The sequence below is a fragment of the Haliotis cracherodii genome, unplaced genomic scaffold (genome assembly GCF_022045235.1).
Source record: "Haliotis cracherodii isolate W230 unplaced genomic scaffold, xgHalCrac1.p SCAF_2, whole genome shotgun sequence".
Lineage (NCBI taxonomy): Eukaryota > Metazoa > Mollusca > Gastropoda > Lepetellida > Haliotidae > Haliotis > Haliotis cracherodii.
Genome location: NW_027266275.1, coordinates 56236841 through 56253369, shown reverse-complemented (window position 1 = coordinate 56253369; position 16529 = coordinate 56236841).

The window sequence follows — 16529 nt, the reverse complement described above, 5'->3', positions numbered from 1 at the left end:
ATCTCGAGAAGCCGCGCGAGGTTTTATATACGCTATCTACCCACAATTCAACGCGTGACTCAATGTTTGCTGGGCTGAGTGACGGTTTCGTTTCGGAAGTAGATCTTGAGAGTCACTTTGTCATTTCCATCTAGTTTCCTGTCATACGTCAGCGTAGCTGATATCGATACGTTAATCTTCATATTTGCTAATTCAGCACGTCAAAGAGATAAGTTTATGCTTCCCATCATAGGACAAGCAAGGGGCTTTTAAAAACGATGTTTAGACGAGGCCATAAGGCCGATTTCAGTTATTTTCTATGTACATATACAAAAATAAACACATTTGACCGAAAGGAACTGATTCTGTTTCTGTCTGTGTTATGTTTGTTTTGTTTGCAGTCTATTTGTTAGTTTATTTGTTTGTTATTTCTCACAAAAATCGGCACTTGTTTGTTGTAGTATTTTTTTGTTGCAATACTGACAAAGAAATCACGTTCATATAATATTTTGTCAAAACAATTGCTGAATATTTTGATTTTGAAAGTGTTTTGGGTGTTTTACGTATCAGTAAACTAACGTTTTAAAGAACACTTTAGTTGGTTATGTATTTTTATATCGACCAATTTTACGAACAAGTGGATGTTTTTGTCACTGATTCGGGTTGGAAGGTGTTTACCAGATGGTTCCGTTTTTGGACTATCGTGATTTTTTTCATGTGAAAGTATATATGAAATTGACGTTTTATTGAATCGCATGGTCACTTGGAGACGAAATGGTCATTGAAGGTACCAGTCGAACTCACATTCCATCTTTGGCAGTGGAATAATCTACAGGTTAACGCGAGTCAAGTACCGTTTCCTCAGATGGTAAAATGTGTGTTATAAAAACATTAACGTACAGTAGAACATGGATATATAATTTTTATGCAATGATCAAAAGAAATTGTATCTAAAATTATTATTTTTTTCAGAATAATATATTCCAATATCATTTTATTTTAATGACAGCTTTCACTATATATATATTTAAAATTATAAGAACCACAAGCGTAGCAATTTCGTACAGGTGATTGCTATTTTGCTATTGCCGGATATTTTTACGTATGTAACAATTTGACCAGTCACCATAGGGAGTTCCCGCGCTGCACGTATTTCGATTGCGAAAACGTTATGTTGACATTTAATAGTAAAGCTGCCTAAAATATGACTTTTAACGAGTGTGGCATTTATGATATATGTATCCATTCCCTTGCAACTGAAGTTCGTTTCCAGGCGTCAATAGCGGTAAACTGACCGTGGTTGCTGTAAATAACAGTGAGTTGTGCGATCTTCCCATCACTTCACACACGATTTCGCCGAAATTAATGTAAACATTATTGAATGATCAGCTGATAATATTTTTTGAGATGGGGAAAACATCGTGTCATTGAAAAACTTGAGTTTATTAAAAATGTAAGTATTTTTGGGGAGCCATACTTTACCTTGCACTATAACCGAGTTAGCTCTATATTGAAGAGCGCAATAGCGGGTTAACACTGTAATTGCCGTATTGACTTTTATTAGCAGTGTTTGTTTTACAGACAAGATTAGTCCAATTACATGGACAGGTAAGATTAACACAATGCAAATATAACAGCTAACGGTGCTCTCTGTTCGAGAAATGAGTGAGTGAGTGAGTTTGGTTTTACGCCGCTATTAGCAATATTCCAGCAATATCACGGCGGGGGACACCAGAAATGGGCTTCACACATTGTACCCATGTCGGGATTCGAACCCGTGTCTTCGGCGTGACGAGCGAACGCTTTAACCACTAGGCTACCCGACCGCCCCGTTCGAGAAATGACAAACGGTAAAGCGATCAGACCGACTCAACATAGCGGTTTTCCGCCATTTTAACAGCTCAGCAGCAACTTGGGAGAATTGGCAACAGTATCCATGGCAGGCGTGGCTTCGTGACGCCCGCCGGAACTATTCGTTGCTGGAATCATGCTTAGGCGGCGTAAAACTATTTTCACTTGATAATACTTATGTTACTTATATATAGTGGTAGGCGAGGAAGGTTATCAAGAGCCACATGAAATGCATAAATTTACATACATTAAAATAGTATATAGCAACAATAATAAACATAATATTCAATCAGATTCAACTGTGATACATTTTATATAAATCGCAACTATATTTTCTGTGAATTTTGTATTGTAACATATTGAGAATTGTTGGTACATTTACATTACATACAGTCCGCTACGTGTCAAGCTAATATAACATAAGAAAGAATATTGCCGATTGATAAATATGTATTTATAAAACCTATTATTGTTTGTCGTGATATATTCATCATGTTCATAAACGCCACAACAACTACAAGAAACATTAAACAAAATGGGTGTGTTTTTAGATTTAAAACAAATGTGGTTTGAGTGCATTAATACTCAGAAATATATTTTGTATTTTAGCATTAGAACACAATAGCATGGTTATGTACATAATGACATGATAAGTATGTGACACGTGGGTCCCAATAACGCCATCAAAAATACTATTAACGCGCGAGTCGGAGAATACAGCTAACGATTTTCTTCACTCTGTTTAATTTCATATTATGGTCACTGCAAGGGCTGGTACGAGAGACATAACAGCGCACGCATAGAAAGAGTAAACAGCAGAGAGTAAACAGTAAACAAAGATTCTAAAAGGATGCTTTAACGTCTAAATGTTTGTCATCGTCAAACATGCAGGCGAGCGTTGGTCAGATATTTACATGTAAAACAAACTACATTGATGGCATGGTAAGAGTATACTGTTGCCCGTTTTGTAGGTATGTCCATACAAACATTGTCCTCTTTTGTGTACATTTTACAGGTGCTTTTGTGAAGAGTGAGTGAGTGAGTGAGTGAGTGAGTTGGGTTTAACGCCGCTTTTAACAGTATTACAGTTATATCGCTGCGTGTCAGCTTAATGTGGGAGGAAAGCCCGAAGTGAAGCAGGTTTCAGACGTTTACCACTTCGGTAAAAACCCACGTGCACGGGTATGGTGCTGACAAACCTAGAAACATAATCGGGGCGAACGGGGATTCGAACCCACAATCATAGGTTTCTGGCGTGCCCATGGGACGCAACTCTGCACAGCGAATCGCGGCGCCTTAGACGACTGGGCCACCAGTGCCCCCTCTTTTGTGAAGATGCTGATGGAGTAGGGGTTACGCCACCGTATAAAGTAGTTCAGGTATATCACTGCGTGTCAGTCTTGGGTGTTTAGAGGCGGCGGGGTAGCCTAGTGGTTAAAGTGTTCCTCGTCGCGCCGAGGATCAGGGTTCGATTCCCCACATGGGTACGATGAGTGAAGCCCATTTCTAGTGTTCCCGCCGTGATATTGGTTGTCTATTGCTAAAAGTGGCGTAAAATAATACCCAGTCACTTTGACGTTTATCATTCTGGTGAGACATGGGGATGGTGCTGACAAACGAAGGCTCCCAATCAGTGTGAATCTGAGATTCGAACCCATAATCATAAGATCCTGACACGCATAAGGGACGCAACTGTGCAGAATGAATTGCTGTTACTTGGACCACTGGGCCACCTGCGCCTTCGTGGCAATGTGCTTCCACAATTTGATCGAAACAGTTACTTACAGAGAATATCTAAATTAAATTACGAAGAAAGATTTCCAACCCTATGGTGGTGCCCATAGCCACGTGGTTGAAGTGGTCGGTCGTCACGCCGAAGGCCCGGGAATCATGGGTGAATATGCATGAAAGTCCACTGCTAGTTGTTACCTGCCCTTATATCGCTGGAATATAGCTAAAACCACTGTAAAACCACATTCGCTCAATCATATATGCTATTACCGTATTCGACGTAATATGCGCCCACGGCGATATTTGCTAACATATTGGCCAGTGAACAATCCCAATTAGCACCCCTTCCGATTGATCAATGTACACAAGACTTATTTATTCGCGTATAATACGCACTCGTGTGCTATATGCACCCTTAATTATGGGCAATTAAATTCTGGGAAAATATATCTGTCGTATATAAACATTTCAGGCCGTCAGCATAAACCACGAAATTAAATTTATTTTTCAATTCTGTTTTTTTTTCCACCAAAATAATATTCTAATAGGAGCCCCCTATTTCTAATTTTGAGAGCGCCCTGGGCGCCTATTACGTCGAATACGGTAACTTGACACTTATTCAACTTAAACTAAACTGGTTCGGTGCTTGGAACTTATAATTTGATACATTTAGGCTTACTTTGAAAGCGCTGGACCGTGTGCGGGGTTTGAATCAGATATGTTATTTGATCTCAAGATATATAGCCAGGCCTTGTTTAGATATATACATGAATGACAAAGCGCTAATATAAAATGATAATGCCTATGATGTTTAATGTTAATAAGAGACGGTGGGGTAGCCTAGTGGTAGAAGCGCGAGTGGTTAAAGCGCTTCGAGCCGAAGGCACGAGTTCAATTCCCAATATAGGTAAACTGTGTGAAACCCATTTCTGATGTCCCCCGCCGAAGTATAATATTTCTATAAGATAAACTTATAGCCCTGTTCCGTCACGTGTGTTGACAATTCCGTGTTGTTATTATTGAGACAGTGTCACGATATAAGTGCCAGCAGCACCTCCATAAAGGCCAAATACTGTTTGTGCTACCTACAGCAGACTGTTGGTTATAAACTGCCGGACAAAAGAATGTATACACTTAAAAATTGGATTTGATCCAAAAATTACTATAGTTATTAAACGAAAACAGACACCGAAACACTGCAAACTTAAGTTCCAAAACACAAGTTACTGTATAATACCCATATCAAATACATCACCATCGAATAACCAACCATGTCTGACTTCTTTCATTTTTAGCCGCCATCAAACATGTGTGTACAGTAAACTACGGTTATAACGAACTCGAAGGGACCACTAATTTTAGTTCGTAATAACCGGAGTTCGTTATAAGCATATAAACAACATTTATACGCCAAATGGTCGGGACTAAAAAATAAGTTCGTTATATCGGTCAGTTCGTTATAAGCGTGTTCGTTATAAACGTAGTTTACTGTATACTTTCTTTTGCCCGTCAGTTTACTAAAGAGCGAGTAGGATCCGGTTGTGTACATCACACAAACAGCTTCTCCGCAGAACCGTTATCCCATTATCATAAAGCACTAGGTACAACGGATAGTTCATCTCAGAGACTGGACATGGAGACGCTGTGTAGTTCCAGAATAAACACTGACAGAGTGAATGTACGGATATGTTGGAGGTGCGACTGATCACATTATATTCATAATGCCATATCTTAATATCGAAACTAAAAGGAACAGCAAATGAAAACCAGAACGATGTCAATAATTATGTTCTAATATGAGAAAAGTATCTGAAACAATTCAATACAAAGATAAGAAGCGGTGCGATAGCCTAATAGTTAGGGCGTTCGATCGTCACACAAGCGCTTGTTCGAACCTCAATTCAGAGGCAATGTATCAAGTCCGTCCCTGGTGTCCACCATCGTGATAAGGTTAAAATCGTAAAAGGGACGTAAAAATAATTCAGTCACGTTCCTTCTTTCATTTTAGTTATAAAGTATATATTGTCTCTCTCTTTTTTTCCTTGTTTGGGGGTGGGGTGGGGGTGGGTGTCTTTACCAGCGAGATAACGTGTACTTTGTTTCAGAGAACATTTGACTGGGGAGGGGGAATATTTGACCGGCAAAAACATACATGTATGTCAGTTTGAGATATAGGAAGGAATATCAGTGTATTCACTATTCATAAGCACAAAGGTCTCCTGCTCCGTAATAACCCATACGAAGTTAACACGCTTAGTGTCAGCCCGTGTAGTTTAACGTACAAAGGTAGGTGGTGACTTTAACATGTCTCGCTTGCTTAGTTCAATTAGAAGACCCTTGTATTGTGGGTACAAGGGTAACCCATAGCCCCACTTCCCCGTTAATACCAGAGTAAACACAGCGTCAACGACGCGCTAAACTCCTCGACGGTGCGAGCGCGAGCCCACTCAAGTGAAACCTCACACTAGAAAACAAGACGTCACAAACATGCTTAAGGGTATGAGATACATACCGACAACTCTAGTCCGGTAATACACATGTGTTTCAACCGGAGACTGTATATGATTAAAAAGCCAGATTTAACAGATTTTAACACGATAAAAGTAGTGTGGGAAAACGTGGTACGATTCTTACTTCGTCTTTGAAAGGCATGGTACACGTACCGGATCCATTAGCAACCACTTGTATAGACAGAATCGTTGTTGAAAGAAACCTCAGAACACCGCAAGAAACTGACCATTTAATATTCAGGGGTAGGGGAATGGAGAATATTGTTTCGGTTATTTTCTCTGAAAGAAGGGGGAGGTCGGGTAGCCTAGTGGTTAAAGCGTTCGATCGTCACGCCGAAGACCCGGGTTCGATTCCCGACATGGGTACAATGTGTGAAGCCCATTTCTGGTGTCCCCCGCCGTGATATTGCTGGAATATTGCTAAAAGCGGCGTAAAACTATACTCACTCACTCTGAAAAAAGGAGCATATTTTGGACATACTTTTCAGAACATTTATCATGAGATTTTCACAATAATTTTTAAAAAAAGCATAAATACTATTTTCGAAGAAGTCTCGCTGGTTTTCGTGGTGAAGACACGATTATTTACTCACTCACTCGCTTAAACGCATTCACTCACTTTAATTCACTCATTCACTCGGCCATTGTTCAGTAAAGTTAGTGATGATAGTGGAATATTGCTAAAAGCGGCATAAAATTCTACCTACTGACGCAATGAAACTAACATAACATCGTTACGCTAATCAGTCTGGCTGTGAGTGTGTGGTAAGATGCTTCCGGTTGTGAATGAAATATGCATTACGGGCGGTGTTGCTTTCATCATCTATTGCGAAGTTGACAAGTTGGTGAAAGGATCAAAGGGATCTTCTGTGAAATTCATGTTCATTGACGCATGCCTTGGGGCACTCCTTTTGTCTTTCGGCTTCTCCGAACTGTATAATAATGGAGCACTTTTGTTTAGATATTTAGATTTTTAGGTTTTCCGTTTGAAATTTAGATTTATTATTTTCAAAATGGAAATAATTGGAATCTAATCTTTGGACATAACGGACCGATTGGTCAGGATCGGTGACTTGGTTGATTGGTCGTTGTTCATGATATCAATCACTGGATTGTTGGGCCCAAACTCGTTAATAATTTGAAGATAATGCTGATTGCGGCTAGACAAGCAATAAAACAATAATTGTGGCATACATGCAGCATCCGATTATAGACAATGGTTTGGGAAAACACGTTCAGAGGATTACAAGATGACACGTCTTTAAATGGCGAGGAGACCCGTGAAGATCCGAGTGAAATAGGTATTCAGCAACCCATGCTTTCCGTAAGAGGCGACTATGTTTGTAAGAGGCGATTAACGGGATCGGGGGGTCAAGTTCACTGACTTGGATAATGCATGTCATCGTATTGCGTGGATCGATGCTCATGATGTTAATCACTGGATTGCCAGGTCCAGATTCAAACAAATTCAGCGAGGAGAATCGGATTGAGGAGGAACCGTTTGCGGGAATGGATAGAATTATAAATGTCTTTTATGTGATCGTGTCAAATCATACCGAGAAAGAGAGTATGGGATCATAGTTTCGAAGGAGTATCGCAATGGAGAGACCTTCTTGGAGATTATCATATTATTATTGGGCTTAGAGACAGGACTGGTTTCGATAACAGAGCGAGAAGGGTATCGACTGGGTTATGGGGAGACATGCTGAGGGGTGAGAAGGGGGGGTTTGGTTGGGGTGGGGTGGGGGGGGGGCGGGGGGTGTGACTATGGGAATCGTATTAAAGCGATATCGACTCAGAGAGATTTGGATTATAGAGAGATCGACTAAAGGAGGGTGTCTGATTTTAAAGTCGTTGATTTACTGATTACAGAGGCTTCCGTTTCGTGAGAGTGTCGGATTGAAGAAAGTCAGTGAGTATAGTTTTACGCCGCTTTTAGCAATATCGCGGCCGAGGACACCAGAACTGGGATTCACTGGATTGAAGAGACACTGCGTGCACTCTGTAGTGCAGTATTTGTAATGATAATATTTAATTTACAATAGAACCATGTGCCAAGTGTGATACTCCGATAGTGGAATTGTGAGAAAGCCTCTGTGATACGGAGTGGTAAGTATTACCAATTCCAGTTTATTTCTACTCAAGAACAATGTCAAGAATATATAATTTCTGTATCAAAACAAGACATTACAACAAGTCAAGTAATGTAAAAGCAGTGATTTGCTAGTGATACGTTTGCAGGACTTATACTGAATGTAAAGGATGTTGGTAGCAAATGTATTGTGGGAGTTGTCACTGCCTGCCACCGCCCACATAGTCCTGCACCATGACCGTGCACTATATTTATTTTATGAAAAAATAATATTTTTTAATGCATACAAAAGCAAGTTTAGCCAGCTCAAGCTAGTTTTATTCCACATCTGAAATCAGTATAGGGATTTTTTTGATTTTTTAGTCAAGAAGGATATTTTGTAATATAAGATTTCAGATAGGGAATTTTTCATTTTTTTTAGAGTCAAGGAGGATATTGTCAATATAAGATTTCAGAGACTAAATGTTAGTCCACCACCCACATAACCTGACCGAGTTGCAGTGTAACATCGTGGTCGACCCCTCGTGTAACTGTGGGTGTGATTGATTCGCCCAGCATCCATTTGCTGGGGAAGGTGTATGTTTTGGTGGTTTTCTTCACGTCATCCTGCTTATTCATGCCCTGGTTCCACCATCACCCGTGGGAAAGGGAAATGTATGAATCACCGTTACGCTGACCACATCCCATTCGCAAACACCGCACTCGTGAAACCGCTGTCCGGTAGGGGGGTGGGGGGTGCAGGTGGACTTATGAATCACCGTGAATAAGGACTATTATACAGGATGTTTTCTACCTCTCAACACACCATCCAAAGCCCAACCCGGACTGACTGAATATTGTTTGTTAGCAATATTACAGTTATAACAACCCGTGAAGATCCGGGTTAGAATTGTTCTTTAACAACCCATGTTTGTTGTAATAGGCGACTAACGGGATCGGGGGGTCAGGCTCGCTGACTTGGTTGATGCATGTCGTATCCCAATTGCGTGGATCGGTGCTCATAACGTCAATCACTAGATTGTAAGGTCAAGACTTGATTATTGACAGACCTCCGTCACATAGCTGGAATATTGGTGAGTGCGGCGTTAGACAGCAAACGAACAAACAGTTATAACACGACAGTGTGGTCATTATTTAGTAAATGTGTTACGACCCACCCGGCCGTGAAGATCCGAAAGACAATCCAGTGATTGATGTCATGAGCATCAATCCACGCAATTGGGATTCGATGACGTGCAACAACCAAGTCACAAGCCAAACCACCCGATCCCGTTAGTCGCCTCTTACGACAAGCACAGTCGCCTTTTACGGCAAGCATGGGTTGCTGAAGACCTATTCTACCCCGGATCTTCACGGGTCTAGCGGATACTGGAAATGGTGGGAAATTGTTGCTTTGTAACGGTAGTCATCATGGCAAGATCATTCACTGAAAGCTCTCTTGTTTGTTGCTTAATGTCGCACTTAGAAATATTCCAGCTATATGACTGTGGTCTGTAAATGATCGAGACTGGAATATCCAGTGACAGATAATTTGAGTTTCGATCAACGCAACTTGGATCATTTTCAGCCTGAGCAACCGAGCCTTTTAGTCGCCTCTTACGACAAGCATGAGTTGACAAAAAACAATTCTAACTGGGATCTTAACTACCCGATCCCGTTAGTCTCCTTTTACGGCATCATGGGATGCTGAAGACCTATTCTACCCCAAATCTTCAAGGGTTGTACACAGTTATGAGCAGAGTGAGGCAAGTATTGTCTAGTATATACTTTGATTTGTCAGACAGCTTAGTTTCACATACATGTGAATGTAACTATTGCAAACATTTTAATGTTTACTTTAATATAACAACTTTTATATTCTTCAGGTAAATAGCACTTATATGTTTATGCACGAGTGTTGTTTTATGCCACATTTCCCACTATTCCAGTCATGGTCGGGGGACACCAGCTTCACACAGTGCACCGATGTAGGGAATCGAACCCGAGTCTTTAGCAGTGACGAGCGAGGCTTTAACCACCACCCGAGTCTTTAGCAGTGACGAGCGAGGCTTTAACCACCACCCGAGTCTTTAGCAGTGACGAGCAAGGCTTTAACCACCACCCGGGTCTTCAGCAGTGACGAGCGAGGCTTTAACCACCACCCGAGTCTTTAGCAGTGACGAGCGAGGCTTTAACCACCACCCGAGTATTTAGCAGTGACGAGCGAGGCTTTAACCACCACCCGGGTCTTCAGCAGTGACGAGCGAGGCTTTAACCACCACCCGAGTCTTTAGCAGTGACGAGCGAGGCTTTAACCACCACCCGAGCCTTTAGCAGTGACGAGCGAGGCTTTAACCACCATCCGAGTCTTTAGCAGTGACGAGCGAGGCTTTAACCACCATCCGAGTCTTTAGCAGTGACGAGCGAGGCTTTAACCACCATCCGAGTCTTTAGCAGTGACGAGCGAGGCTTTAACCACCATCCGAGTCTTTAACAGTGACGATCGAGGCTTTAACCACCACCCGAGTCTTTAGCAGTGACGAGCGAGGCTTTAACCACCACCCGAGTCTTTAGCAGTGACGAGCGAGGCTTTAACCACCACCCGGGTCTTAAGCAGTGACGAGCGAGGCTTTAACCACCACCCGGGTCTTAAGCAGTGACGAGCGAGGCTTTAACCACCAACCTAGTCTTAAGCAGAGACGAGCGAGGCTTTAACCACCAACCTAGTCTTAAGCAGTGACGAGCGAGGCTTTAACCACCACCCGAGTCTTCAGCAGTGACGAGCGAGGCTTTAACCACCAACCGAGTCTTAAGCAGTGACGAGCGAGGCTTTAACCACCACCCGAGGAACGACCGTCCTAGGTGGAACTGAGATATTATAGACATTATTGACATGTCTGATCAATTAAGACCTCATCGTAAATACAGTGACAGTTCATTGTTGATGAAGGTAGGACAACTTCCGCGTCAGTAAGTGTTCCTGTCGCCGTGTCTGACGCAGTGTCACGATTCCAAGTAAATGAGTCAGTCGGTTGCCTGATCGTCGTGCCTCAATACGGCTGCATCGGCAACAGGAAGGACTACACCCCTTCCTCGTTATTTCCAGGTATGCTGGGGACGTTATGTCTCTATTAGGAATGCTTAGGACTTATCCATCATTATCATAGTGAGTGAGTGAGTTGGGTTTAACGCCGCTTTTAACATTATTCCAGTTATATCACGGCGTGTCAGCTTAATGTGGGAGGAAAGCCCGAAGTGATGCAGGTCTAAGACGTTTACCACTTCGGTGAAAACCACGAGCACGGGTATGGTGCTGACAAACCTAGAAACATAATTAGGGCGAACCGGGATTCGAACCCATAATCATAGGTTTCTGGCGTGCCCAAGGGCCACAACTCTGCACAGCGAATCGCGGCGCCTTAGACGACTGGGCCACCCGTTCCCCCCATCATTATCATAAGTAGCAGGAGTAGTAGTAGTAGTTAGTAGTAGTAGTAGTAGTAGTAGTAGTAGTAGTAGTAGTAGTATACAGATTAAAATGGTTAAATGAGCAATCACAGCAAACAGGGATTGCTGATCCTGGCACAGTGAGGCTCAGTAGTAGTAGTAGTAGTAGTAGTAGTAGTAGTAGTAGTAGTAGTAGTAGTAGTAGTAGCAGCAGCAGTGGGCGAAATTATAGAAACACCCCCACCCCCACCCTCTGGATTTTTTACAGAAAACATTCTTCCTAGTGAAAGTTAACTTGAATAACAAATGAATAATTTTATTTGCCCTTATTATCTCTTTTTGAATTTGACGAAATCCGCCTCAATTAGCTCTAAATTTTCTCTGGCAATGTCAGTTCTTTTTTTCTTGAAATCAGAATTTTGAAACTTTGGCACCCAACGAACAGATCTGTTATCTTATTTATCTGTCAGTGTACATTGATAGTTGTTTAAGTGGATCGATGGCTTAGACCTGTGTCTTCCTCAAGTTCAGCAATGATAATACGTCTATCTGACAGTATAAGTTTTTTCCATCTCCTTGATTGAATCTTTATTGATGAAAGTTAAGTTGAGGGACGTCCAGACCTATGGTCATCATCAAGGCTTGTTCTCCCAGCCTTAAACACAGCTGCCAAACGTTTAACAGTGGAATAGCTAGGGCACTTATCCCCATACACTTATGACATGCGGTCATGAATTTCCTGGAGAGTACTTTTTTCTAAAGCAAAAAATTTGATGACTGCTCGGTGCTCGTTCTTTTCCATATCTGTGTCCATTTGGACCCCTATCACGTTCAATTGGCTGTCACTAATATACAAACCGCCGAAAAAGACTAAATACACTTGCAAAGAACAACTCAAACAATGTACTTCATTGACCAGTTCACTTTATTATGACCCATATCTGAAAGTTAGTCAGGCTTAGAACCTTTTGACCAGCCCTTGTATTTACTGGTGGTCTTCACATTTCGTCTGTAAGTTGACAGGAATTATTCATAGCCTCGTCCTTGTCCCGCCATCTCGAGTGCCTCATTATGGCAATTCGAGTCAGTGGTCCCGAAAGGCTCCAGTTCCATCGACATGGTTTCATGTCCTTAATAAACCACAATAAAATATTAACTGCACATCATTGTGACAAAGTTAGATACTGACACGCCCGCTGGGTTACCACGCATGTCGGAGTGCGCACGTGGAACATTTGTTGTGATAGTAGCTCATTGTTGAATGTCTGTATTGTGACCAACATTGCGATCAATGGTGTTTAATTGTTAGAATCATGAATAATGAGTGAGATTAAATGCTGGATTAATCTTTCTCCAGTCGCATAACAACAGAGTGTTTAACTTACGTGTTTAGTTCATGATACTAAACATGATAAAGTGAATGCGCTCTTTACCATTACCTATTTATGTTGTTGTTTTATCATGTTAATGTCGATGTTTGTTTTTGATGATGTTTCTTTTTTTGCTCTTGTTATTGATGTTTTTCTTCATATTGTTGCTCTTGTTGATGTTGTATTTGTTGACTTTGTTGTTTATGTTTTTGCCTTTGTTGGTGTTCTTGCCAATACTGACGTTGCTTTTGTTGTTCCTTTTGTTGTTGTTGTTGTTGTTGTTGTTGTTGTTGTCTATATATTGCATGATCGGAAATCCAAACTACATGAGATGTTTTGGAATGTTTACAAACTAACCCCTTTCGTATGTTTGCTAGAGATTTCGTCATCAGAAATAAACGCCATTAGCGCCGGGCATGGGTATTTGAATGCGTGGCTGCTGTGGCACAAAGCGAGTTGGTTATAACGCCGCCTCGGACATTGCTGAAGTTAGTAAGTATATTTTTACTCCACTTTTTGCAATATTCCAGCAATATGACGCGGGAGACGCCAGAAATAGGCTTCACACACTGTACCCATTTGTGGAGTCGGAACCGGGGTCTTCCACATGACGAACGCCTCTACATTCATCATTTTAGTGGACACAACAGGGTGTGATGCTGTATTCACAAAGGGGAGATTCTGGCATTAAAAACCCACTAAAATCGGCTGATTATTATTATTGATATCTCACCAGATATCTGCATGTTAGTTTAAAAAGGTTGTCCATGTCAAATGGTTCAATATCGGCCTCCTGAAAAAATCCACGCCAGTGACGTCACGAATGGGAGACGTCACTTCCATAAACTAACTTATCCAGAAAACAAGAGGTACCCTTACTCTAGCCCGACAGGTTTCCGGTGTAATTGTTCAACGTGTGGGGATTTCGGGTTACATTGCACGGGCTAGCTCCCTGGCAACCTATGCTTGTCGTAAGAGGCGACTAAATGGATCGGGTGGTCAGGCTAGGTGACTTGGTTGATGCACGTCACTGCATCTCAGTTGCGTGTATCGATGCTCATAATATCAATCGCTGGATGATCTGTTCAGACTCGATTATTTACATATATTGGGATGTTGCTAAGAGGCGCGTTAAACACGCATAAACAAAGGTACACTTGTCCAAATGCTGATGCAAGTACATACATTCACATGGTCGGTAGTTCTGGGGAAACTAAAAGGAAAACAATGCTAGCCACCGAAAATCCAAGTTGGCGGACATTTTACCAAAGTTGCCTACAAAAGTCCACATATGTCTATAACTTAACGGTGGGGTGAGGTGAAATGGGGTTTAACGTGCGGCTGCTTGTAATAGTCCAAACTAATGCGGACTTTATAGTGACAGCCCACCGAGATGCCATACTTATATAGAGACTTGCTAGAGATTATGGCACATTCGTGTGTGTGTGTGTGTGTGTGTGTGTGTGTGTGTGTGTGTGTGTGCTTGTACTAAAATGATGCCGATTTTATAGTGCCAGCCCATTCTAGTGTGTGTGTGTGTGGCTGCTTGTACTAAACTGATGCCGATTTTATAGTGCCAGCCCACTGAGATACCATACCGCAGTTTAACATGAATACCCTACTCAGACACAGTATACTGATTCCGAGCTGACGAGTCCTTGTTTTAGCACCTTATATTCAATTATGAGTGAGTGAGTGAGTTGGGTTTAACGCCGCTTTTAACAGCTAGTATTCCAGTTATATCGCGGCGTGTCAGCTCAATGTGGGAGAAAAGGCAAAAATGATGAAGCTTTCCACTTCGGTGAAACCCAAAAGCACGTGTATGGTACAGACAAACCTAGAAACATAATTAGGGCGAACCAAGATTCGAACCCACAATCATAGGTTTCTGGCGTGCCCAAGGGACGCAACTCTGCACAGCGAATCGCGGCGCCTTAGACGACTGGGCCCCCGTGACCCAGAATCAATTATGAGATTGCATAGAACAAAAATAGAAGATAATAAAAGAAATACCAGTCATCATGTCAGTCGTAAATATATTTACATTGAGACAAAGTGAGTGAGTTGGGGTTAACGCCGCTTTTAACAGTATTTCAGTTATATCACGGCGTGTCAGCTTAATATGGGAGGAAAGCCCCATGTGATGCAGGTCTTAGACGTTTACCACTTCGGTGAAACCCACGAGCACGGGTATGGTGCTGACAAACCTAGAAACGTAAATGGGGCGAACCGGGATTCGAACTCACAATCATAGGTTTCTGGCGTGCTCAAGGAATGCAACTCTGCACAGCGAATTGCAGCGCCTTAGACGACTGGGCCACCCGTGCCCCCCCATTGAGACAAGGCTACATATTGTGTCCTTTAAGTTTATGATATTTTTAAAAAAATTCAAAACCTTCGTTATTTTGTAATTTATTGTGCTGTACTTATATGTGCTGTGCATATTCGTGTTACGGAGTTCTAGGGCGTGTACGGAAGTGCATGGGTTGAACCACAGCGGTATAATATATGCATTACCCGGGAGCACAGTGTCATTCTTGTCATTTAAATAAATTCATCTCGAAATCCTGCGTGCGACATAAAATAGTGTTTACGTCAAAATTGTTTACTGCCTTTAAAAAGAAACAGGCAAGTACAGGCGGAACAGCGACCGAGCCGGATGTGGGCGTGGCAGTTGTTTGTGTTTGCCAGGTGGGTGGTATACCATGTGTCTGCCGCAATATATCCTAATATATACATCTACATAGATTCTGTGTACCATCGGGTGCTCTTATATTTCCATTTTCAAATACGCTGAATTTCAGTATTGTCCGTCCGAACCTACAACCGGGGCAATAAACGTCCATCAAAATCACATGAAAATGAAAGAAATTGAATTTGCAACGATTTTTCCCTATACATTTAGTACACATATCAAGGTTGTGTTTGCCCCGTGAGGATCCTAGTTAGAATAGTTTTTTGTCAACTCATGCTTGTCGTAAGAGGCGACTAAAAGGCTCGGTTGCTCAGGCTGAAAATTATCCCAGTTGCGTTGATCGAAACTCAAATTATCTGTCACTGGATTATACAGTCTCGATTATTTATAGACCGCAGTCATATAGCTGGAATATTTCTGAGTGCGACATTGAACAACAAACAAGAGAGCTTTCAGTGAATGATCTTGTCACAACGACTACCGTTACAAAGCAGCAATTTCCCACTATTTCCAGTATCCACTAGACCCGTGAAGATCCGTGGTGGAATAGGTCTTCAGCACCCAATGCTTGCCGTAAAAGGCGACTGACGGGATCGGATGGTCAGGCTCGCTGACTTGGTTGATGCATGTCATCGATCCCAATTGCGTGGAACGATGCTCATGATATTAAGCACTGGATTGTCTGGTCCAGACTCGATTATTTATAGACCGCCGTCATATAGCTGGAATATTGCCGAGTGCTGCGTTAAACAACAAATAAACAAACAGACATTATCCGCTAATGTGCTGCTATTCTGAACATTCAGCCATTATTACTGGCATGTATCCTGGATGTGCCCACAATGTGAACTTTTCGTTCTTAAACTTTGTATATA